Below are 27,528 nucleotides of genomic sequence, written 5' to 3' on the forward strand. Positions count from 1 at the left end.
TGTTTCTACCAGTATACATTGGAAAAAAATGCATAGGTAAACGAAGTTTTTAAAATTAGAAACTGTTTTTGAGTTGAATTTAAAATTTACTCAAAAAATGAATTTAATTACATAAGATGGCAGTAGCAAATATTATTTAAAAAAGAACCGTGAAGTATCTATATAGTTCTCCACACTGTTTATTTTTTTAATACTAAAAAAATAGTTTCAATTATAAATTTTTCTTCGAGATGCTACACTAAAATCTAAAATTTTTAGAAAATGATGCCTTTCTTTCTTGATTCACTTTTTTTCCCTTCTTTTATGGAGTAGAAGGAGGGTGGAAGAATAAAGTCATGAATTTTGCAACAAAAATTCTAAAACGTATGTGTAACAACAGAGCTTAGGACTTTCGCTTACATGAAAACATAAAATTGTTTCCAGATGACTTGAGCAATGTCATGCGATCGCAGGATAACTTCTCACTGCCGGATTGTTGATCAAACAGAAGTTTGTCACAAAGTTATACTCGAGCAGTTCATGTTAAAAGAACAAGCATTAAATTCTCATCAACATTTTGGGATCGAAGGGTTTTAAGCACGTCTACGCCAATTCCAGAAAAATCCAAGATTCTGACGTCATATCCGGTTGTAAAGTGATTCCAAGATGGTGTCACATTAAAGGCTAGGATCCCTTTGTTCTCTTTTTACGTCATCTATCGTTCTACTACGTAATGACTTCCGCGGCGGCACCCTTTGACTGCACGAGGACAGGCGCCTGAAATCGTTCTAAAATGTGCAAACACGCTCTGGATAACAGAGTTAAGAAGTATACGTCTTACCCCGTCTTCAGGGCTGGGTCCTTTATCATAAGTTCACTGTGTGGTTACTTAAATACGGCATAACTAAAGAAAGATATCTAAGAGGAGGGATGTGTTCATGGAGGACTTGCTTAAGGAAAATGGCCCGTATCATTTGATAGCCATATCAATCGAGAAAATACTAATTTTTCCAAGGTTTTATAAGTTTATATATTATAAGTTATTTTTTCCCAAGGTTTTGGATTTTTCTGGAATATTTTTCCAAGGTTTTATAAGAGAATGTACGTTCCGTATTAAAGGATGTTTGAACATATGAGAGAAACATAACATCCGCCAGAACTATGAGTCTTAAAACGTCATTAATATTGAGAATACATAGATTAATTTCAGAATGAAAAGATTTCATCGCACCCTTGCTGACTGTTGACTTTTGTTTTTTGTTAGCAATGTCATGAAAATACAAGGTAACCAAAAACGTTCTTGCCGTTTTAAAAAGCCAGAAAGAAGAAGTCATAATCATCGCTAAACCGAAAAGTAATCACCATCGGCATCCAGTGCCTTTCGCCAACGAGTGGCTAGCTGTGCGATGCCATTACGGTAAAACTCGGGAGTCTTGGACGCAAAGTGCGTGAGGACCTTTTTGTGGTCGGGCCGGTTGTAGAAGGATTTCCCATGAAGAAGGTTGTCCAGAAAATGGAAAAGTTGGTTGTCTCTTGGCACGAGGTCTGGGGATGGGTAACGTCTCCCAGCACAGTCGCTGGATGGTGTCCCTGGCCTCCTGAGCATATGCAGCCTCGCACTGTCATGGAGAAGGAGTAAACCCTTACGATTGATCAATCCTGGCTCTTTATGCATCAGTGCCTGATGTTCAACTGCTGCGAGTACGTTCCAAGTGCTGCGAGTACAGGCCTGCCGCAATGACGTGGCCCGCAGGCAGGAGATCATAGTGCACCGCTTAGCGACTAGTCCACCAGATGCAGAGCATGATCTTGCGTGGGTAGAGTGAAGGTCTCGCCGTGTGTAAGGCACAGGGTCCCGTGACGACAACCAATATCTGGAATGCCTGGATATATTAAACCCACTTTTCATCGTTGGTGAGTACTCGATCAAATATGAATACAATGCGGTGCCGAGTAAGCAATGTCAAACAGACAGTGACACGCTGTTGCTTGTTTGCATCGGACAGTGAGTGGGGTACCCACTTGTTGTATGCCTTTCCTATGCGGTGCAAATGGAGTCTGATCGTTTCGTGCAGCAAGCTCACCACATGTTTGGCTTCTGTCACTCTCTACGGCTACTCTCTGGGCCTCATCGTCCAGCACTTGTGGTTGACCGCTGCGTGGTGCATCATTAAGAGACATATTCCCTGACCTGAACCATTGCCTGGCGGTTCGTTCATTAACGGCATCATCCCCAAAGACCTGGCAAATTAGGAGACTTGATTCTGCTGCTGACAGGCCCACTTTAAAAATTATACAGCAAACAACTCCGAACGAGCGCCTTTAACGCATCCATTTCAATCAGGCATTGTGTGAGTTACCGATGCAACGCGCTTTTATACTCTTGGTCAAAGTTCGGACTTCCATACTAACTACTTCATCGCCAGGTTTGGCGGCTATTTTTATGCTGAGTTTCACTCTTCCAAAGGCATATCAGAAACAGCAAGAACGTTTCTGGTTACCTTGTACATTAAGTCATTCCTCAATCATATTTGTCAAGTCTCTTACAATTTTTCTCGCCATCTCTGTCCTAAACACACAGCCCTTGTGGCAGTAATAATTTATCGCTTTCTTCTCTTTCTCCTCCTGACAATTGTTACACGAAAATGAGGCTTGGAGTATAAAAGCATTCAAATTGAGAAACAGAATGGTAATATTAACGCCAACAATATACATTGGAAATGACAACGTTCTATCAAATTTTTTAAAAATAGAAATTCCCGTGAATATGTTCAGCTTTGATTTTGATTAATGCAATGCGGAGTATTCATTTCCGATGCTAACATCGCAAAAAATTATGAGAAATCTTACAACACCAATTGCATTTAAATTACCTCAGTTTGATAAGTACTTTCATCATACAGTGGTAATTTCAGAGAGATAATCGTTTGAGGGTCCAAAATTTCTTCTGTAAAGGTTTGTAACGAAAAACGTTTCAATTTGAACGACTACACAAGAGCTGATTTTATTCATGAAATTCATTTCATTCCTAGTACAGTTTCATTAATTATTTTTAACTCCTATTACAGAGTCCAAAATTCATAATTATTAGGGGCCCACTCAGTTCTTAATTCGCAAAAACTGATTATTACATATCAATTTAGAAGTCAAACAACAAAAATCCTATGCTTTCCGTGCTCTTCAAGTCTGCTTCTCCAAACTATCCCTCGATGAAGAACTAAATTATTTAAAAGCAATAGCTATTGACAGGGGCTATTCACCCAACATTATTAATCAAGCAGTTAAAAAATTCTCATCTCAACACAACAGACTCTTGTTTTAGGCACATTCTTGTTTTAGGATATTATTATACAAATTCTGTTATCATTCCCTTCTTTCCATCAATTAGCTATAAAGTTGCACGTATTTTGCAGAAATTTAACTTTCGGGTCGTTTATTCTCCCATCAATAAAATTCCAAGTTCCATACTCAAGGACCCCATTCCGGATATGAATTTCTGGGGTATTTACGGAATCCCTTGCCAGTGTGGTTTAATTTACATTGGCCAAACTAAGAAAGGCTTAAAATTTCGCGTCAAGGAACATGAGGCATATGTTAGAAAAAAGGAAACACAGAAGTCTTCTGTTGTTCAACATTGTTGGTCCGAAAATCACACTTTCAATTTTTCTGCTGCCAAAATTATTCAAAAAACATCTTCCATTGGTGAACTGGATTTTCAAGAGGCATTTTACATTCACAAAAATCTTTCTGTTCTAGTAAACGACCCTAATTCTAATCCATCTTTGCCTTCAGCCTTTAAAGAAATTATGTTTTAGTTCTGGTTTCATCAACAGATGGCGCCAGTAGCTTATCTCCAGTCCAGGCTTTCTTATCTTATGTAATCACTATATCTTATCTCATTCATTTGCGCTTTTGCAGCTGAGGATGATGGTTCGGTAAAACCATCGAAGCTAGTCTTTTGAAAATTTGAAAATATAACGCTGATTTTTGTTGTTTGACTTCTAAATTAATATTTCTTCGGCGCGTTATTGTATCTTGATTATCAGATGTATCATGTATTTTTCTCAACTGAAAACTTGGCAAAGTTATTCTCTGCAGCTCAGCAACAACAGAACAATTATGTAATTTAAACAGATGAACTGACAATGATAAGCGTTACACAACTCGGTACCAACCAGTGGCCGAGGATCGTTGACCACTCGTAATCTGGCAAAGATTTTTAAGACCAGACTAACACAATGTGGCTGCATGGGTGTTTTTTTGGGTTTTCCATGTGCACAACGAATACCAGCCAGTTTCCCTAAGACCGAAATGCCTTTTCTTTCAAAGATACGCCCTCGTGTATTTTGCTTAATTAAAACCAAACACCTTTGTTTTGAAGCGCTCGGAAAACAGAATGATTTCATATTTTCTTCGAAATGTTTGGGAATTAAAATAAGGTCTGACACAAAAAGAAAATCCTTTCTCCTTCCTTTCATTTAGATGCGAAAGATTACGCCATTAAGTCACAAATTAAACTGCAACGTCACAATAGAATTCGATTTAGAACATATGCTTTTCAAATATAAATTCACATATTTCCGTCAAAACAAAATATGAATACAAATAAAATAATTACGTAAACAACATTTTCTTCATTAAAATCTATTTATAATTGCAAAATCTGATGTTTCTTTATAACACATTATTATGCCAAGCTTTCTGAAGAGCCTATGAAAGGACATTCACAGTAAAATTTCCTCTTACCGCTCTTGTTGCTTAGGTTATGTTCTCGTCAGTACGCATACCAAAGCTCTTCCGCAAAACAAAGTACAGTTAAGATTCTATTTTTAGAATGTTTCTCAGTTCCAGTGTTTATTTTCCGGTTCATTATTTATTTGATTTTTTTTTCTTTTTTTTTTTTTCTTTTTCTTTTTTTTTTTTTTTTTTTTTTGTTGAAACTGGAAACTACCCGCCGTGCGCAGATAATTAGTTATGACTAAGCACGCAACGTGAATACTACTTCTACGTTTCAGTTTCATTACAGCTTGAAAATATTCGTTCCACACACTGGATTTATTTTCCAGAAGTTTCGAAATCCTACATGTACATTTCAACTGTCCACAATTCCATTTTATCTCCAGACAACAAATTTGCTCGTTTATGAAAACATTCTGCTTCTTATATTAAATATTTGTACCAGCCCAATTTAATTGCTATGCATCTCTGGTCCTTACGATTTTACTCGTCATCTATTTCTTAAGTGCACTATTCTTACATGAAATCTATGCGCATAATTCGGCATAACATGCAAATTTACGTACGTTACGATAATTCTTGTGGCTAATTGTTAGTATCTTTAACATAAGGTTTTGCTATTTCAAGCAAATTCCAGGCCAAGCAGATTTCATAAACACGAGGATGAAGTACGGATAGAAAACCGATAAATGTAACTGAATTTCTGTAATTTTCCTTCAGCGACAGGTGAGAATACATACACCCCCTTATGCTTTCATTACTTGCGCAGCTGTTTCCAGCACCTTCATAATTTATAAAATTCATAAAAATTTTATTTAAAAAAACTTTGTATAATACTTACTGTACGCACTAATGTACACTAATCGAATCAACGAATGCCATTGAAACGCATCTAACTATGTACGCATCTAACTATGAGCGCATCTAACTACGAATCTAAATGACACATCAAAATTCTATAAGTGGAGGTTCAGTTATGATTCTATGATCAAAATACTCAGTCTAGTTTTAAAAAGAATTTATTTAAATACTAAACAAATTAATCTAATTCAGAATTTAAAATCAAATCTAATATCATATGTAAAGAGCAGCGTTCGAGCTGCGTCGTAACAAATCGAGAGTCAAGTTCTCACTGTTGCCATTCCGAGGCAGAGAAAAGTTTGTTTCTATTCTAGCTGGAACATCGGCAGAGGAAAGCTTCGAGTCAAGCCGGAACATCCCGGCCTCCGTTGGACGATTGTACAACATCATTTGGAAATGGGAGTGGACTGATATTGCTGACGGCTCGTCGAAAGATTCCATCTGAAGTTCTGATGTCTACAACTCGTACTAATCCATATGGACCAGGAAAGGTCTCCTCGATGCGAGCTAGTATCCACTTCATGGGTGTCTTGTTTTTATCCTTTAACAAGACTAGTTGTCCTGCCTTAAGATTGGATTTAACTTGATTCCATTTTGAACGGTTCTGCAAATGATTAAGATAATCTACGCTGCAACGGTTCCAGAAATTAGATCTAAGTTTTTGAATTAAGGTCCATTTAGAAGACAAAGACAAAGAATCTATAGAATCATTCGGTTCATCGACAAAAGTGGAGCTCCTATTAGGAAATGACTTGGAGTCAAAGGCTGAAAATCTGTTGGATCAGCCGAAATAAGTGACAGAGGTCGAGAGTTCAAGCAAGCTTCTATTTGTGTAATTAATGTATACAGCTCTTCAAAGTTTAAAATTGTCGTTTTCGCGACCTTTGTCAAAATTCTCTTCGTTTATTATATATTAGCCTCCCATAATCCACCAAAATGCGGGGAAGGAGGAGGAATAAATAAATCCCATGTTATACCTTCTTCGGAAGTAAAGCGTTGAATGCGATCCAATCTACAAATTATAAGGAGTTTATCAAGAACATTCTTCGTTCCCTTGAAGTTCGTAGCGTTGTCACTCCAAACAATGGATGGTTTGGATCGTCTGGCAATAAACCTTTTAAGACATGCTAGAAATGTTTCAGTACACAAATCCGATACTACTTCTAAATGAATAGCCTTTGTACTAAAGCAAATAAATATCGCGATGTATGATTTCAAAGTAACCCTAGATCTTGTCAATTTAGGCTTGGTGATAACTGGACCTACAAAGTCCAGACCTATTTTTTCGAATGGTCTAGTTAATACAACTCTATCTCTAGTCTCTAAGTCTCTATCTCTAGTCTCCCATCATCTGGTTTATGGTTTGGTTCCTTGTCCGAAAGCATGTCATGCATTTATTTATAACGCGTCTAACTCTATCTTGTCCGAAAGGTATCCAGTATAATTATCTAATAAGAGAAATTGTTGTTTGAACGCCCGAATGAAGAGATTTTTTGTGATAATAGTCTATGAGTAATTCAATGAAATGATGTCTTTTGGGTAAAAGGAGTTGATGTTTCTGGTCTTCTGAAAGATTGGAGAGACTCAATCTTCCCCCAACTCGTAAAATTTCGTCTTCATCAAGAAATACATTTAAGGATAAAATCTTAATATTACTTAAAACTGATCGTTTTGACTGCAGGCACTTAATTTCAGGTTGAAATCCAGAATGTTGTACACATTTGACTAGCACCTTTGTTGCATTCTGTAATTCAGAAGCAGCCAAAAAACTTTCTTTTCTTAATAGTGGATTAGTTCTACTGTTGTTCACAAACCTTAAACATCATGCAGTGATTCTAATCAATTTGCTAAATGATGAATACCTTTTAATGAATTCGTTCTCAACGGAATTTTCACCTGTGACTGTTGAGTTCAAGACACCTCCTTTTCGAAGTTCAAGCTCTTCATTATCTTTGAAATCTCTTACTGATTCTGCAAGTTTAGGTCACGAATCGATGCTCTGTAATAGCCACTTAGGTCCATGCCACCACATATAACTATTTCGTAGTTCAGCTAACGTTAGTCCTTTCGTGGAATTTGTTTTCGTTCCTCTGATCAGCATATCGGCTGTATTTTCATCACCAGGGCAATAACTATAAGACTCGGGTGTTGTTTTCTGTCGTATTTCCATTACTCGATGTTGGATGAATGGCCCCCATTTATTTAAATCGCCCTTTATCCAATGTAACGTCATAGAAGAGTGTGATCAAAAATATACATTCATCTGGAACATTTTCTCTAACTGTTCTTTTACACTTGTGGCTAATCTTGCTCCTATAAGTGTTCCCATCAGCTCTAGTCTTGAAAGGGACAACTTCAATGGAGCTACTCTGATTTTGGAAATGACAAAACTACTTCCTATTTCACTGGCCTTCGTGACGTATCGCAGGTATATTACAGCTCCATATGCCTTCTGACTTGCGTCGGTAAAACAATGCATTTGCATATCTCTCAATTCAGACTTGTTAGTCTTTCGGAAGTAACGTCGCGGAAATTCTGAATCGCTAACAGTTCATTAATCCATTTTTTAATTCTGTTTTCAAAGTCCAATGGCAACGGATCATCCCAATCTGCCCCAAGTTGCCAAATTTCCTGCATTAGTATTTTTGCCCTAATAGTGAATGAATTTATAAATCCAATGGGATCGTAAAGCTTTCCAATGGTTTTAAGAACTTCTCTTTTAGTCATTAGCTTTGTTTTCCCTTGAGCTTGATTAGTTAGATTTTGTGATTCTATCTTCAGAAGGTCTTCCTTGTAATTCCATTTATATCCCAATACCTTCTGTTCCAGAACTTTCTGGATTTCACCATTTTCGTATTCATTAAAAACTTCCTGTGGATTCGCAGAATTTTTTTTTTCCATTTTCGCATGTTGAAACCAGCAGCCTTCAATATATATCTAATATCTTCATATATGAGTTTAGTTTCGTTTTCGTTTTCATCCCCACCTATTAAATCATCTAAGTATAAACATTCGTTCATAGTTTAACTGTTTTCTGATTTGTTTCTTTTAAGCTATCTATGTGGTGTTTGATAGTAGAGGCAAGGAAAAATGGACTGCATGTAGCACCAAATAAAACGCGAGTCATCCTAAGTATTTTTGTATGTTTCCCACTCTTATCTGTAAAGTTATTTGCCCACAAAAATCTTACAGCATCCCTATCTTCAGGTGACAGAGAAATCTGAAGAAAGGTTTGGTCAATGTCCGCAGTAAATGCTATGCTACGTGTACGAAATTGTATTAATATCTCTAACAATGGTGGATTTAAATTAGGACCGGAATAGAGACAATCGTTTAAAGAATATTCGCTTTTCGAATGGCTGGATGCATCAAATACAATTCTCACGGGTTTTGTCAAGTCGAATAACTGGCTGGTGAGGCATGTAATAAATTCTTCCTTTTTCTTCAGAATTTGGATCGATTTCCTCAGCTATACCCAGATTTAAATACTGTTTGTTCTATAACTGAGTGATACTGCTGATGAAGCAGTGGATCATTTCTCAACCTTTTAACCAGTTTATCAAAGCGAAATTCTGCATTTACGTAATTCGTTTTTAACTCAGATGAATTTTCCTTCCAAGGGAGTTTAACCTCATATCGCTTTTCTTTAAATTTGATAGTATTATTAAAATTCTCTAAAATGTCATTACCTATTTTACTAATTTCCTTCCCTTGTTCAATTCCCAGTGCTTCTAATTCCCAAAACTGCTTTAACTATGTTGAGACCAATTTGTCGTCAACGATAATGTCCATGTTTAGCAATTCACCGTTCGAATCAGTCCGGCCTTGAAGGCACCATCCAAATATTGTTTCGGAAGTTATAAGTTTATTTTTAAAACTTTTAAGTCTACTAGTTATTACTTCATGAAATGAATTGCTGTTTTGATCTACTCCGATCAAAACAGCAATGTTTTTGTCACTGAATTCACAAGAATAAGCTAATTGTAATCTTATTAATTCTTTGTTAATTTTGGAAACTGGGATATCAGGAAAAGGTAACTTAGTCGCACATATCTGGTTAGTTTCTAAAGGTTCAATTTCTATATTTAGGGATGGTTCACTTTTGTTTTCGAGTTTGACTTTCACAACACTGTAAGCTTGTTCTGTTGCCTGGTTAACCCCAAAATCAAATACGGACAAAGTGTCCTTTCGAATAACAGGTAATTTACACTTTTCTGAAATGTCCCGAATTATAAAACTTCTCATCGATCCATTGTCTAATAGAATACGAATGGTTCTAAATTATCCTTATCAGAGAATGGACGTGCACGTTTGTAGCAATGCACTGCGGAAAGTTTCAGTTTTTAATTGACTAATCTGTACATCTTCTTTACTAGATGGAATTGTCGACACGACCTTGTTTTTCTCTGATTTGGTTTCGAATTGGAAACAAATAGATCTATTGTATTTTTTATTACATATTTCGCACATTTTTCTTTCTTTACATTCCTTTATTTTGTGCTGACGTTTAAGGCATAAAAAACAGCGAGCTTGACCTTTCAAAATATTACTTTCCTCCTCCACGGTTTTAATTTCACAACGCTCCGAATCGTGTAGTTCATCACAATATATACAATTACTCCTAGCGAGTGGAGCAATATATTCATACGTTTTAGGCGAACTTTTTTCAAACTGTTTATTGCGTTTGTTGTATACATTATCGTGAGCGGAGTGGAGACGATCGTTTGATTTATGCCTCCAGTTCTGAATCATTTCCGTTCGGTGTTTTGCCTTTGTTTCTCGACTGTCATTTAACTTCGTAGCTCTTTCGCGGCTTTCGATTTCTTTACGAATAAATTCCATTAATTCGTTAACGTTCCATGTTTGGTCACTGTTTTTACTGCGACTGTATTCTAATGTAATCTCTGATGGAATTAATTTTAACAATATTAGGCAAAGTAAACTACCGTAAGTTTCTGATACCACGTTCATTGACTTTAAGCATCTAATTTGAGTTTCACACTGATCATATAGATTTGAGATTTTCTATATATCCCTTACATTTCTAACAAGAGAAAGATTTAACAGTTTATTCACGTGAGCATTTATTACCAAATCTCTTCTCCCAAACCTGTTAGTTAGTTCTCATTTGTAAGCGAAAGTCCGAAAACGGCATTATAAGCTACCCCACCTAGTAACGACTTTAAGTAACTGAACTTATTTACTTTCGATAATGAGTCATTGTTATGGATAGTTGCTTCGAATTGACTCAAAAATTCCTGCCAATTGCTAGAATCATGAAAAAATTTAGAGATAGTCAATTTTGGAAGGCGAATAAATTTATTACTTTCAATTTTGGAATATATAGCGTTTTCATTAGGAATATTCATACTTTCCTTATCCGAAATTTTGAGTTTGTTTAATTCCCTCAATTTTTTTCCCGTCTAAATTGCCACAGTTGTATTTTTCCTTCATATTTGAGCGCAGATGAAACTTCGAGTTCAAATTCATCCACTTCGATTTCCAAATCCCGTTCTATTTGAGTGTCTAAATCACTCGGATTTTTTGCTTTTTCGTTTAATATGTCTAAAGTTTCTTATATTATATTTATGCTAACGTCATCTTTGCTTAATTCTGTCTCAATTTTCTTTAGTATCTTGAACATTGCGGTCCGTAATACTTTGTGTTTCGATTTAAGCTTAGCGACAGGATCTTCCATAATTACTTTAAAATAGAAAACTTATCCTACCTTTTGCAGTCTTCGCACACTTCACACCGTGTTAATCCATACTTACGAATCCATATTTTCGAATATTAGCTGGCACGTCGCACCAAAATGTTTATGTACGCACTAATGTACACTAATCGAATCAACGAATGGCATTGAAACGCATCTAACTACGAATCTAAATTCTATAAGTGGTGGTACAATTATGATTCTATGATCAAAATACTCAATCTAGTTTTAAAAAGGATTTATTTAAATACTAAACAAATTAATTTAATTTAGAATTTAGAATCAAATCTAATGTCATGTCTCATGAGCAGCGTTCGAGCTGCGTCGTAACAAATCGAAAGTCAAGTTCTCACTGTTGCCATTCCGAGGCAGAGCAAAGTTTGTTTCTAATGTAGCCGGAACATCGGCAGAGGAAAGTTTCTAGTCAAGCCGGAGCACTTACATTAACGCATCTCGATCTTGGTACTCCTTTGCTATCTGAACCGGATTCAGAAATATAGAGGTATATATGGATGTATATGTTCATGTACTCATGTATATATTTACGTCATATGCATGAGGGTGTATACACACACATATATATGCATATACAAATACATATACAGGTGCATACATACATACATTTCTGAATCCAGTTCCAATAGCAGAAGAGTGCCTAATTTTTCTTTAAAAAAATTTAATTCAATTACTTTTAATGTCTGTGGCTTTTCATGAAATGTTTTTTAAAGGAAATCAAAAGTGCAGCAAAACTTCTGATAATAATATATATTTTTTTTCGTTATAATAGATTATCTCAAAAATCATTTCACTGGATAGTAACAAAAATAAACAATAAAATTAGCAAAGAATCTTGTGGTGTCAAGACAAGTCTTGACTAAAATCTACTCCAAGCATAAGGTTCTTGCTTTGCTAATTTTACGTTTTGCTTTGGCGTGTTTCTCTTCTGTCTAGAAATAAACAAGTTAATCACGTAAAATATGAAAAATGTTAATACTGGTCCTCCCAAATGGAAACATAGGTGATAAAAAGTTGAAGAACACCATGCCATGGTCTAGTTTAAATCAAATCTGAAACTCTAGCCATAACCACGAACTGCAAGCAAAACCATACAAATACGCCAGGACTCTAATTCTTCAGACTATTTACTGTTTTCTTAAACTATGTATGGAACTTCCTCCTTCATCACACTGTACTTTTGTCGGTAACTGATAGCACGTCCGGTTAACAATCAGGAGGTCTGGAGAAGAATCCTTGCGTTCAATTTTTCACGTTTCTTGTTCCGAAGAAGCCTAACAGACTTCAGAACTAGATCAGTAAAATTAGGCTTGCTTTCTAGCGATTTACACGTTTTCAGGACTTTTTACTAGTTTAAATTGCAGAATTGACATTTGAAGCGAAAGCGAGGAAGCTGCGACGTTATCTTCACCCCCATTAACTGAAAATATAGACTAGATCTTATAGAAACTCTTCTCTCTTCTCTATAACTTATGACACTCCACTGATGGAGAGCTGATAGTGCTTGTATCACTGTGTGATATTTTTTCTTTCTTACAGTTAATAATAAATATAAATAATAGCTAATAATAAATATGTGTTCGCAGTTTGGATTATCCCTGGATGAGGTAAGAAACATTGCTTCTACTTTAATATCTGCTTATTGCCAATTAACCGCATTTAGATGACAAACAAATTAACTGCCGTTTCTTCAACATAAATTACACAAAATGATCATACAGGTGACAGGTGACGGAGGACGGGGACGCATGACGTATAACATACGTAAACAGGCATATGTCCCACGTCCTCCACTATCTCAAAGAAGCAACTCGCTGGAGCCCCGTGAGGCTGCACCAGGAGTTTACTTGGCATACAGGGGCTAGATGTCGGGTAGTTTTTACATAGGACGTTGTTAATAACACAAAGTAACTTAAAAAGAATATAAAGGATAGCATTAAAACACTAAAACACTCACATAAGCTGAAACACATAGATATACAAAATTAAACGTAAAAGCATAAAAACACACTCGTAATTACGTAACATAAAGACATAAAAATACACACGAGAATACATATCATGACACATAGAATACATATGGAAACACGTAGAGCACATAAATGCAAATATTACACTCAGAAGAAACATATGAGACATAGTAAGGTGTGTGTAAAGCAGTAGCGCTGTGCGGAAATATGCTCAGTTCCCATAATACATAATGTACATACTTTCATTAGGGGCTTCTGTTGCATGAATTACATATTTCGTTGCATACACTACATTCGTGCATTGTACGGATATTATATATTTCGATTTACGATAACACATCATTCCATTGGGTGCCCAGTGCTTTACACTGATAAACATGTCAGTAACATTATTTCTGCAAGTTGGTGGCTATTGAAAGCAGATGTTAACATGAGGCTCGAAATTGAATGTGGAATGTGTATTACAGAATGTGTACATACTGCGAATATCTAGTAGTTGAGTACATTGTCTGCAGTACCATGCTACTGTGGCTCGCAAATGTCTTGCCCTAGGGCGTTGATTTGCTGTACAACTGCGCAGATACTCCTTATAGCTGGCGGGTGTTTGATTATAAAACGATAGTAAAGTGTTCTATCATTCGTTGGATGTGGTAAGTGGTGTTTTGTTGTTAGACCGCAGTCAAATAGGTAGTGCTCGGGAGAACCTAGCATGCCACAGACACAATTGTCAGATGCTGAGATGCCATGACGCATAAAATAAGATGGAAATGGGCCATCACCCGTTATGTACTGTGTCAGTGGGGCTGTTGTTATAAGATGTTCCGTGTCTACCTTTGGTAGGAAGTTATACGTCCTTCTCCCTGTGTCGCCACTATTCCATTCTTCTTGCCACTTTTCTTTACAGATATTACGCAGAGTTTTCTTGAAGTGTGAGACGGGGGTAGGGGCTCTTTTAGTTTGAGCGTGGATGTTGTTGGCAGCCTCATTAGCCAGTCGGTCTGCGACGTAATTCCCTTCGTTGTCGGAGTGTCCTTTCACCCATACCATGTTAAAGTGGGCTTGATGATTATTGCGTAAAAATTGCTGCATATCTATGATGATGGGTGAAGTGTGGTGATGATCCCTGAGTGCGTGTAGCACTGACATGCTATCTGTGTAAAGAGTCGCATTGGTAAGGGAAAGGTTGAGGGCATGTCGTAGCGCATTCAATATTGCTAGTGCCTCTGCTTGGAAAATACTATTGCTGTTAGTGAGATGTCCTTTCCATTCCTTTACTAGTGTGCCATGTTCGTAGAAAGCAAACGTGCAGCCCACTCCCTGATCATGTTTTGATCCATCAGTGAACAGTTGTGTAATCGCACAGGAAGTGCGTTGTCTGGAGTGCGATGGCTGATGTTGGATTTTGACATGGATCCCTCTACCTTTGATGGCAGGGTGGATGTGTTGCACACTGCCAGGGAGTTCATAGTCTGTTGTTCTGAACGTAATTCCTGCATATGTGGCTTCTTGTCTGTGATTAGTGATTCGTACATAGGTAGCCTCTGCCTCTGCCTTTATGTGTAATGGCAGCAGGCCTGCAAGTATCGTGGCGGCGATGCACGCTGTTGTGCGATAACCTCCGCAGATGTTTAATGCAAACGGCCGTTGAATTGTGGTCAGTAGCTTGGTCTTTCGGCTGCTCATTGGTTGCGCCCATATGACTGCTGCGTAGAGAATTATTCTCTCTGCCACTGTCAGATATAATAGTTTCCTGATATGGGGGTTTTGTCCCCAATTTCTCCCTTGAAATTGCCTGGCTTTCCTTGCGATGGTCGATGTTTTTGTACGTACTTTTTGTACGTATTTCTTGGAGGTGCGGTAACTAGGTGAGTCTTTGATCTCAAGTGACTCCTAGATATTTAATCGTCTTCGTTATTTTTAAGTTCTTGCCCAGTAGCTTTATACATGGACGTCTTGTGAGATTTGTGCCAGGACGTGGAATTACGATGGCTGCGGACTTTTGCCGAGAGATGGTTAACTTAAGTTTATTGCATAGGTCCGTGAATATCGAGCAGGTTTCTGTGGCATTCCGTTCCAGTTCATCTCTTGTGCGGCCAGACACCAGAAGGGCTACATCGTCGGCGTATGCTATGATATCTGTGTGCAAAGGCCATTCATGTTGTATTATGGAGTTAAAGGTGATTATCCAGAGCAACGGACCGGCGCAAGAGCCTTGTGGACACCCTCTTTCCTGCCGCTTGATAGTGAGGCCATTGTTGTTGGCTACTATGAGGCTACGTGCATGTAGATAGTCCGTGATGATGTTAAAGATGTTTTGGGGACATTGTGGCTCTCTAAGTGCTTGCTTTACAGCGGGCCACCAGAGGGTGTCAAAGGCGCTTTGCAGGTCCAGGGATATGAATGCCGTGTGAAGATTTCTGCCTCTATTTTGTTCTATGCTATCTTTAAGATGACTCAGGGCATGCGTGGTTGACAAGCCAGTTCGGAACCCGTATTGCCGTTGGCTGAGGAAGTTGGTCTGCTGGAGATGGAATTTAAGTCTGTTTACCAGTAATTTTTCATAAATTTTTCCCAGACACGAAAGTAGGCAAATTGACCGAAACGAGCTTGGGTCATCTGGGGATCTCTGTTTCTTCAGGAACAGGACCACTTCTCCTTTTTTGAAAGCAGTTGGGAAGATCTGGTATTTTAAGAGCTTGCTGAAATATTTCTCGAAGAAGGTAGAGCGGGATGTGTAAGCCACCTTTATTATAGCATAGTCTAGACCGTCTGGTCCCGGAGCCTTTTTTATGGGAAGAAAACGGAAGATTTGCTGTATTTCAGCAAATCTTCCGTTTCGAAGGGAATGTCGTCTGGCGTGTTAGGAATGGAATGGTTGTCCCGTATCTTCTGTTGTTCTGTTGAGTCATCATCCGGGTGATCTGCTGGGAAGACTGCATTAAGGATAGCAGATGCTGTGGTTTCTGCAAGATTGGTGGTGTCTAAGTTATTGGCTGCTTGGGCATAAAGCTGGTCAGGCTTGTAAACTTTATTTGTAGCTAGTTTATGCAGGATTCCATAGACGTTGGTATTAGATGTGCAAAATTTCCACCAGCTATCGTAGTATGCATTTTTTATAATGCGCCCTTTCCCTGTGGAATGTGGTCAGCAATGCCATTTTGGTGGCTTCGTCCATTACACCTCGGAGACGCCGTCTTAAGGCTCTGCACTTTTGCCGTAATTGGCGTAGTTCCTTAGTCCACCAGCATATGCCTTGTATGCGTTTAGCAGTGCGAGTCTTCAGGAGCTTGTCGCAAATACATCGCAATGTATTGAGGAGATGATCTGTATAAGTGTCTAATTCCTCTGGGCTATTTATTTGGTCTATTACTTCTTCTTCACTATGTAGGGTATCCGAGAAAGCCTTTGTTAATGCACGCAGTTTATTGCCTGGGATCTTGTAGCGCTTAAGGATAGTGATGCTTGTGTCAGTATTAATTGCAAAGTGGATATATTTATGATCAGAGCAACTCTCGTCGTCTGTGACCCTCCAATCTGTTATATTGTTGGCTATGTTACTTGTAGCTATTGTTAAATCAGGCCATCCTTTGTTGTATGAGTTGTCGAACGTCGGTGGGGCATTCTGAGTATTTATTAACTGTAGATTGGCTGTCATTATAAATTCTTCTAACGCTGTTCTTTCGGTGAGGTGTCTGGGTATCCCCAAATGACGTTGTGCGCATTTAGGTCTCCACTTATTACGTGAGGAATGGTAGTATGTTTTCTGTGTATTTCTGCTATACTATCTACTGCATTGCTGATGTCTTCTGGTGGAGAGCTGTAGACGGATGATAGGATAATCTGGGAGTTATTATAATTCAGAAGAATTGCAACATGATCTCGTGCCTGCTTGATAATGAGTGGGGACCATTGTGGATTACAACAAATGATCGCCGCTCTCGGGGGTAATTCGTTAAGTTGCGCTTTCCGCTGGAAGATCTTCCATGAGAGTGGTAGGCAGGCTATTGCGCTGTTTCTGCAATAAGGCTCTTGGAGAACGATGATATCTATCTCATGATCGAGGACATGCTGCACTAGTTGCGTATTAGCTGCTTTTGCCCGTTGGAGGTTAATTTGCGTGCATTTTATGGAGCCTGCTGAGGAATGAGTTAGAATCAGGTTGGATGGGTTGTCGATATTTGTCGGTAGGATCTCTTTTGAGATAGTGTTGCTATCTTCAGACGCATTAGGTAGTAACATAGCATTGGTAGACTGCTGAGATATTATAGCTTCAGTATTGTGTGTTGCAGCGTGTGTTGTAGACGGCTCTCTGGTACATCGGGCATTCCGGGTGGTATGCCGGATGTTCAAAGTAGTAGGAGGTGCCATTGCGGTAGTTACAGTCCCCGCAATTGATACAGGCTGGTGACTCTGCTTGACAGACTTTGGTGTTGTGCGACCCAGCGCAGAAGGCACAGAACTGTTTCTTGCTGCGGCAGAGATCCTGGGAGTACCCGAATTGCTGGCATCTATAACATCTACGGATTCCCAAGAACTCTGTGATAGTATGAGCCTGCCATGCTGTGAACAGACGTCTGATGTTGATGACGATTCCAAAGCTCTCCGTGGTACACTCAAGAACCCATTTGACTCTGTTTGCTCGGCGCTCTTTAAATCGGAACAGGGGTTTGTATACTCTTGCTGATAGACCTGCTGTTGCGCTGAGCTCTGCGATGAGCTGTTCTGGTTTAACATGTTCTGGAACATTATGGATGGCTATTCTCGGCTGCCTCTTTTGCCTGAGACGAACCTCTGCCTGGACCTCAGCTTTTTTGATGTGCTCCTGTAACTTGAGTACCTCCTCGTTTCTATTACAAAAAACTTCTAGTCCGCCTTTTGGAGCCGGTTTGATAGCGTTGACGACAACTGGGATCTCACTAAGTGGAACCTTTTCCTGTAACTGTGTTCTTAGATCACGTGGATGGATACTCCCTAAAGGGTTGATGATCAGACTGGGTTTACTGAACTGTTTAAGCAATGCCGCAAAGGTTGGTTTCTGGGGCACAAACGCTGATGGTGTTGTCGCTGACTTCAAGTGGCTATGCCTTTCCCCGGTGTTCCTGGGAGCATGCGTAGTTGCTGTTACTGGCAGGGAGTCCGTGTTTGTACTTGAAGTAACCACCTCAGGGTAAGGGGTGTTAGTGCTAGTGGTACAGCGCGGGATTACAGAAGTGTTCACGTCTTTGTTGACTACCTCTGTTCCACGTAATGCGATGTCCTGAAAGATCTCTAGAGTGGCTATGAGGCGTGGTAATATATTTTTAATTACCTCGTACTGTATTGGCTATTTGTACGCTCTCGTCGAAGACCGCTTTTATTTTTTCTCTATATGAGAAGTCAGTTGAAACTAAGTGATTTGGCAAATCTAGATCACTGCAGTGTGTGGAGGTACGCATTTCAGACATACTGCATTGAGTCTATTGTATGAAATCACTAATGATAAAAAAAAAAAAATATTCTGCTATTCCGCAGAGTCACTAATTGCTATTGGAATCTTTAAAATTATGCACTAAGTCTCTAATTTCACTGTGTAGACTATCTCACTGAATGCTGTAGAAATCTCTATATTATGGCAATTAGAGGCACTATACTGAGCACTAAATTGTGGCACTATAACAAGGAACTATCTTAAGGCACTGTAATCTCTATATTAAAGCACTGCTGTTGAAGTCTTATATTAGGAAGCTGTTGAGATCTCTATATTAAGGCACTGAGTCTCTAATTCACTGAGTCTCTAATTCACTGAATACACTAAATCACAAAGCCACTGCATAACTGTAGTTCACTTGAGCAGTGCTTAAAATTGAGCCCGCAGGAAGAATTACAATGTAAAGTGCACACAAATTATCACTTGCGCAGAACTTGAAACTGAGCACGTAGTGAGAGTTACAGTACACAACACAGCAAATGTGTGATGGAAATAATTAATTATTAATGCACAAAAGTTTCAGTAAGCACAATAAATAGCAGTACACATGATATTTTGTAAGTATACACATATATTTAAGTGATAAACACGTAAACCGAGAGGTTGTAGTGGTATGCCAGAGGCCCGAAGAATGTTAATAAGTCAAAGATAGCAAAGAGAAGAGATGAGTGATGAAAAATGGGGGAGAATGTAAGGAATAGCTGAAACATGAACAGAAGGAAAATTGCAAGTGCAGAAAGAGTAGTAATAGGAGAGCCTGGACCTTAAAGAGGTTGCGGGTTTACAACAGGAAGAATGTGGAGGTGTTTCCACTAGAGGAAACTGTAAAAAAAGTTTAAAAAAAAAAAAACTAAAAATACAACAAGTGTATAGTTGCAAAAATTGCTCGAAAAAAAGGATTAATTAAAATATAAAAAAAAAGTGTGAGGAGGGGGTGGAGTGGAAAGAAAGAGGGGGTCAGCAAAAGAAAAAAAAAAAAAAAAAAAAGAAGGTAAAGTGTCAAGAGGGGAAATGAAAAGAGGGCGCTATCTAATGTAGTTAAGGAGAAAACTTAGAAATTAAAAGTGAATAACAGGATAACAAGGGGATGAAAAGAAGAGTTTGAGGCCGCTAAGTTACATAGAAGCGAAGTTATCAGAGAAATAAAAAGAAGGGGAAGTCAGTTAAAGGGGGAAAGAAGAGGGGAAAAGGCTTGAAGACAGCTTAACTAGAAAGTCATAGAGGAAATAAAATTAATGTTGGATTGAGAACTTATACTACCTGTAACTTAAACCACAAAATACAGACATCTTAGTAGGAGAGAAAGAGAGAGAGAGTGGGGAAAAAAAAAAAAAAAAAAAAAGGTTAGAAAGTGCAAACACAAAATTATTAAATTTATATCAATAGTCAGTAATTTGTACATAATACAATCAGTAAATTTCATTAATCAATAAATTTACATCTATAAAGTATAAAAAGATTGTAACATAAACATGAATGGGCGAATAAATGACAAAGTTGAAGTTCGAAACATAAACAAAGCCGCGCGATAAAAAGTTCTAATGTCACAGGTGTCAACAGGTTCTGTGCCAAGCGCGCATGCGCTTTGTAGGTGGAGGGGAAAGGTCGTTGTTAATATGCTAACCCTGAGGGGCTTCTTGAGAAAACAACAACCTCGCAACCTCTGCGTCGAAAAATTTGACTTGGAAGAAGTTAGTAGGGGGAACACGAGTTACGGATTATAAAGATAACACAAAAGTGTGCATAGCAGATGAACTAATAAACATAAATTCAAAGCAAGAGTACCGAAATAAAGAGTACAAGAAGACCTACTTTGCCGAGGATAAATGATGATGATATTCCAAATAGAAGCCAAGATATCCTAGACGAAATCCGCAAAAATGACACTTTATGGATTCTAATTAAAATAATTATAACTCTGCTTAAACACACACCACAAACACAATTTTTGCACCGTTAGAAAGCGGAATGCGCCAGCTTTCTCCAGATATCTGTGTTGAGATAAGAAGGCAATTTGGTCGCGAGTAATCACTTAACAACGACGGAGCATGAAGCAGCACTTCATTTTCTTCTTCCGGTTCTTCATTCAAAAACATAGGCTCATGCGTAGACAATGGATGAAAATTTAAAAATTTCAATAACTCTGGAATTATAAGACGTAGGAACACAAATCAAGCATCACAATTTGTAGCTTGTTGAGACCTTTACGATGTTACTAACTTTGTAGACACACGACAAATATTACCGCGGTTATAACTCGTTCAACGAGGAGCTCCTAACACACTGCTGCAGCGTTGTCACGGGGCAGAAACCCACATTTAAAAAATCCCACATTTAAAATGATCATACAGTAAAACTTCCATCTTTAAGGAGTTATATTTAATATAAATAATACGTAGATGTAGATTTGTCTACTATGTAGATTTGCCATTTTGCTAAAATTATTTGAAAGCAGGAAGATGTGACCTTTTTCCCGCTCATGCACAATGTAAAAAGGTAGGAACGAGGTGCCTCTTTTCCTGGTCCGCATAATGGCAGGGAAGGAAAGAGAAAATTTGTTGTCATATATTAAGAAGGTCGCCAAGTGAATTATTCTTGGCGCAAACTGAAAAAAAGTGCCAAGGTAAATTTTTGAATTTCTCCGTAAATTTCTCACCAAATTTGACAAAACTTAATATCTAGGCATAATTTGAGTCGTAGAATCGAAATACGGAAAAATATTGGTATGTTATTTCAGAAAAAGTATGATTTTGTGTCAAAATACCTATGTTAAAAAATGCTATACATAAATTTAATATATATCCAAAGTCGTGCTTTCGAGACATGAAGAACGCAATTTGAATTTTGTCAATCGGTTCAGTAGAACGGGAGATACAGAACTGTCCTTTTTTTTCGCAGTGTACATGCATGTTAAACTAGAGTATTTTTAACTGTCTTTATCAAACAATTAATTTAAACCTTACAAAATTACATATAAAATTTATTCAAACAACAACTGAACATTAAAAAGGAATTAAATTAAAAAAAATAAATCAGCAATGATGAAAAAATCCAGCGAATTCTAAAAACACCGAAGAAAAACTGGTCGAAATAACGAAAATGTAAAACTATCCAAATGTCTAGAACATGGAGAAGTCATTGTTTTTGTCACACATTGCAAATATTTTGGCAGCCAACGTTTTCAGAACTTTTGCACTAAAATTATTCCATTCTTGTTCAATCAATCTTTTAATTCGTTTTTTGATGAAATACTATATTTCGCATTTCCAATTCGTTTCATAACCTCATACTAGGACACATCCACTGCCTTGGTGTCTTTAGATACTACATTTTTTGGCTTCAGTTGTTAATTTCATTCTTCGCCAGGCAAAAATGCGACCATTTGAGCACAGCTTACTAACTTTAACTCTTCCCACAAAGATGACCTGATGCCAGTATGAAAAAAGGTATAAAAACCTGAGTTATTTATTTTTCTTATTTACGAAGTATTTTCTTTCTTGTTTAAAGACCATGGGTATCCGGCTAATCTAACGTTCTTCTGACTATTTCAGAAGAAAAAAAAGTATCAAATCATTCATTGATACTACTTGATTTTCACAGCTCCCGTTATTAAAATGACACGAAGATTTATCGCCAAGTTTAAACTTCTCGCATAGTTTGCAGTTGCGATATCTTCGCCACTTCTTTTAACATGGCATCAAAAAGCTCACCTTTTCCCAAACGATTTCCGCAACATGAATTCGGAAAAATGCGATTCTAGATGATGTCCAGCCGTACCCTTTTGCTCTTGGTATCGCTATTAACAGAACACCACAAGCTTTCTATATTTTGGGTGTGAATATCCATTGCTAGATCAACAAAATTAAATGTGTTAAACGGCTGTAACCAGCTTTTCAAGTTCGTCTGTTTTAAAGGATCGCCAACAACTGAATATAATGTCAAACCTTCCACTATGAGGCCTATAGCAGGAGTTAGACTCTAGACTCTTTAAACTCTGGGTCTACAATAGTGATGGGCAACTTCGGTACTTTCTTGTACCCGGTACGAGAGTAACGGGTACAGACAAGTACCTGGTACAAAATACCCGTTACTCAAGTAACCGTTACTTTGAAAAGTATCGAAAACCGATTTCAAGTACCGAGTACCCAAGTAACGATTTGGAGTACCGAAGTAACGAAATACCGGAGTAACGGTTTGCTGTACCGGAGTACCCTAGTAACGGTTTGCTGTACCGGAGTACCCTAGTAACGATTTGGAGTACCGAAGTGTCCTAGTAACGATTTAGAGTATCGAAATACGCAGCTAACGATTTTGCGCACTGAAGGAACTCTGCCACGTCACCACGATTTTATCTGTACGGAGTAAGATTTTGAATATCAAAAAACATGTCAACTACGTAAGTGTTTGAGGAGCAGGCCATTCATGGACACAAGGAGCGCATATCACCATTTCGCAAATACAACCTGATACTACTGTCCTCGTACCAAAACTGAAGTGAGCTGAACCCTCATCGATCCTCCAGTAACGAATACCGAAATACCGAGAAGAGACGCATATTTTCGTTGCAAAGTAGCGAATACCGAAAAGCACCCGTTTCGGTACAGAAGTAACGAATACCGAAAAGTACCCGTTTCGGTACAGAAGTAACGAATACCGAAAAGTACCTGTTTCGGTACAGAAGTAACGAATACCGAAAAGTACCGATTTCGGTACTGAAGTAACGGGTACTTGGATGTACCGATTTTCAGTACCCGTTACAAAATACCCGGTTCGGTAGTACCGACTCATCACTAGTCTACAGTCGTTGGTACCACTGTGTTTGCTTCCAGATTTGAAACTTGAAAAAACTCACCACTTTCACGGCTTAACTCACCGAATATCCAACTTTGTGGAAGTACCCTACCAGCATTGTTTTTTCGCCGCACGAACAAACTATCGAAAATTTTGACTATTTCCACAAAGCCCCTATTCGCCTTTTAAGTTGTCGAAGTAAATCTGGCGAACACAGCTCTCTCATAAAATTGTTCCAGTCAATCATGGTGTTTTGGCAGATGTCGCATCATTTAAGCGACATGAGTGTTTTTTAAGTTTTCCCCATGCGTAACGTATATACGACCCGATTTCCCTTCTCCACGAAAGTTCTCCACGAAGGCATTCCTCACCTTAAGCAGATAGCCATCCCGTGCTTTGCCGTAATCAAATAAACCAAACCAAACTTGAAACCACTAAACCAATTACTGGATCGAATATATATAATTGAATACAACTTTTCATGTCGCACTTCAACATACTTTCGTTTACTCGGTTAGCTACAGTTTCATTTCGTGGCCATTACTCACATTTGACTGCGAGGTAATATATCTTTTTCCCAGAAAAACGATTCAGTATCTTCCTCACTCATCGGTACATTAAAAATTGCTCTTTTTACAATGTTGAAATTGAAAAAAGACTATATAACTCTGGTTTGTCAAATTCGGCAAAAAGAGGTCAAAACTGAAAATACCATTTTTGACATAATTTGAAGAAATTTTTTCAGTGCTGAAAAAACACTATTACTTTATCACGTCGTTCATCAAATTCATGAAAGTATTTTTTACAGAGTTTGGCTGCTGATTGCAGGGGCCATGAAAATCAGTACCCTTTCATTAAATTCTGAAGAAAGTTTTAAAGCATTTAAGCATGAATTCTTTGAATTTTACTAAATAGAAAATGCTAGTCTCTCACAGTAAAACTGGCGGATGACTGCTGCTTCTCAAATATCCAATTCGATTTTCTTCCATGGATCAGTTCCTAACACTGAAAACAGCTGAGAGCACCAAATTCAAATTTTTAGCAATTTTCTTTTGAAATCAAATTAAATTCTAATCTCGTTTGACTTACCTTAATGATACCATGCCATGGTGTTACAGTGTAAAACTTAAAACTCTTAACGCGATAAATTTTCAGAGTCAAACGATATTTAAATTACTGCCATATTTTCAAAACAAAAAATATTATTACAGTTTAAAAACCAAAATACGCAATAAATGACTTTCATAACTCATAATTTTCTCTAAAAAGAATAGTGTCCCAAGACTTTTGAAGATTTTTTCTCACTGTTGATTAATTTTTAAGTTTAAAAAAAATTGTTAAATCATTTATTTGGATAAATATTACGTATAATTTTGTAGGGAACAGAATAAGAATATTATATTAAAGAAATTCCAACAATTTTGGGAGCCACCGTGTTTTATCATGATGACGTGTACAAATGGCGAAGGCAAAAATATTGCAAAATATTAAAATTGATAAAAACAAAATTTTTTAAATCCACTGCTACAATTAAACTAATATTTAGTTTTCAGTTAAGCAGTTATACGCGTACGGAAATGAAACTATTGAATAAATGTTTTACTCACCACCCGACAGCATTTACAAAATTCGACTTGACGTTTCAACTTGGAACGGTGCCAAAACTTTTCTAGTCTTTTACTCTCATCGGAATTCGGGGCGAGAAAATATTTCAACAGCCATATTAGTTTTGCATATTCCAATTTGAACCTGAGGGAATAAAAAAAAGACCAGGTAATTAACATAACTTAAATTCAATACAATTTCTCAAAAAATAAATAAATAAAATTTTAAAAATTTAAAAAATTTCAGATTTTAAATTACGTCCACAGGGACTTTTTTTTAACGTTTTGTGTGTTACCTTTATTTATTAAATATTATATTATACGTACTCAAACTATAAAATTCTGTTTAACAGCAGTATCGCAAAATAATTTTAAAATGAGCATATCTTTAGAATTTCCGATTCAGAGTCTCGCGCTTGAGATATATATATATATTTTTTCCCCGAATAGTGTTGCCATTGCTCGCTTTGAAATCGTTGAGTTTTTTTAATAAAAAATTCGTTGAAGTATTACAAAATCTGAAATCGATAATAAAACAAATTTCAAATTCAAATGAGGGCTTCTACACGCCCATATTCTATGGAAGATTACGTTATTTAAATTTTGATGGCACTAGGTACCGTTGTTTATCACAATGCGAGAAACATACATACATTTATGCAGATTCTTCATTATTTAATTTCTTTAAATATAAGATAGGGCGATAATATATGGTGGCAACGATTTGAAAAGTGATACAGCTTTTTAAAGTTTTCAACGCAAAATGCCAAAACGAAATTAATAGTCCTTCAAGATAAATTCAGAGCAGATTAAAACAATAAAATCTGAAAGGTTTCAGATTTTAAATTATGTCTAAAGGGGCGTTTTTTCAACATTTTGTGTGTTACCTTTATTTATTAAATCATGTTCGTTGGACCTAAACCATAAAATTTAGTTCAAGAGTAATATCGCAAAATAATTTTTAAATGAGCATATCTTTAGAATTTCCGATACACAATCTCGCGCGCTGGAGACAAAAATGTTTCTTCTGTACAGCGTTACCATTGCTCGCTTTAAAATCCTTGAGTATGTTAATCAAAAATTCGTTAAAGTTTCACAAAATATGAACAAATTCCAAACTTCAAATTTGGGCTTCCAGATGCCCACATTCGCAGGAGGATTACGTTATTCAAAATTTGATGGCTCTAGGTACCATTGTTTTATCACAATGCGAGAAACATACATACGTTTATTCAGATTCTTCATTATTTAATTTCTTTAAAAATAATTTAAATATAATTAAGGGCGGTAACATTTGGTGGCAACAATTTAAAAAGTGAAATAACGCTTGAAGTGAATCGATGCACAATGGCAAAACAAAATTAATAGTCCTTCTGGGCAAATTGCCCCTTTGGTCTAAAAAAAAAATTGTTATTGTACCTGGTAAAATTTCAGTAAATTAATTTTTATTACAGAATTTCAAAATTTGTAACAAAAATTATGTTATAATTTCCTTATAAAAATGACAAAAGTATACTTAATATTTGATTTCCAAGACAAAGTATGAATTTCTGCATATAATTTACATTTAGAGAATAAATCGTAATATGCCTTAATATTGTTACATTATTTTCTTCCTTCACGTTCGTACGGGTTCGTAGATTTTGAGCGAATAACAACGACACTTGATGAAGTATCAAAACGCACTTTATTAATCAGATAGCTCCAAAATCACTTTTACAGTCGTCGAACTGTTACAAACACGCTGACACGTTCAGCGACACAGACTTCACACTGTCAGGCAATAACGGTGAAGACAGCTTCACTGCAAAGCACTAGAGTACAGCTTTCGACTCTTGCTTGGTCGTTCTTGGAACTCCCTCCCCGTTCTCTCGAGACTCTCCACGCTACAACTCGCGATGTACTCGACGATACACAAGAGTATAGCTCTCGACTCAGCACAGTCTAAGACAACTTGACGATGCACTAATTCGCGATACACTAAAAGACTCTCTCGATGCACTCGACGACCAACTCGGCGCTAGACTTCGAGACATTCGCTCAATGACTGACTATCAGCTCGCTAGACGAGGCACACTCACTGACTGCGGGCCAGCAGGGTTTATATAGCTTTCGGCTTGTGTTCGAGAACATTTTGGGCTAAAGCGGTAAGAATTCGTTCTAGAAGGTTCTCCAACCGTCCATGGTATATCGCCAATATGTCGCCAAACATGCGATTTCTCGCCAAATGTGGCAAACCTGCCTTCCCTTGCCATTTAATGGCAATCCTAAAACTGCTTTGCGGGGAAGCCATCTTACCGCGCCTGTACATTTCGTAACAATACAAAAATTTAATAGCCCTGTTTTATTTGAAGAGTTAAATCAACCAATAATTTCCTTGTTAAAAAA

General features: G+C 37.4%; 1 protein-coding gene across 3 annotated transcripts in view; it reads right to left on the reverse strand.

The window, feature by feature from the left end:
* LOC118193934 (uncharacterized) overlaps positions 1–27,528 on the reverse strand; it is a 412,362-nt gene that overhangs the window by 117,371 nt on the left and 267,463 nt on the right. For all 3 annotated transcript variants that reach the window (XM_085818468.1, XM_085818469.1, XM_085818470.1), the window contains one exon: positions 25,144–25,285. The gene's annotated coding sequence lies outside the window, so the exon portion shown is untranslated. The remainder of the gene's footprint in view (positions 1–25,143; positions 25,286–27,528) is intronic.

Source organism: Stegodyphus dumicola, chromosome 6 (genome assembly GCF_044657685.1).
Source record: "Stegodyphus dumicola isolate Sdum_Otavi_A_Nest chromosome 6, ASM4465768v1".
NCBI classification, from domain to species: domain Eukaryota; kingdom Metazoa; phylum Arthropoda; class Arachnida; order Araneae; family Eresidae; genus Stegodyphus; species Stegodyphus dumicola.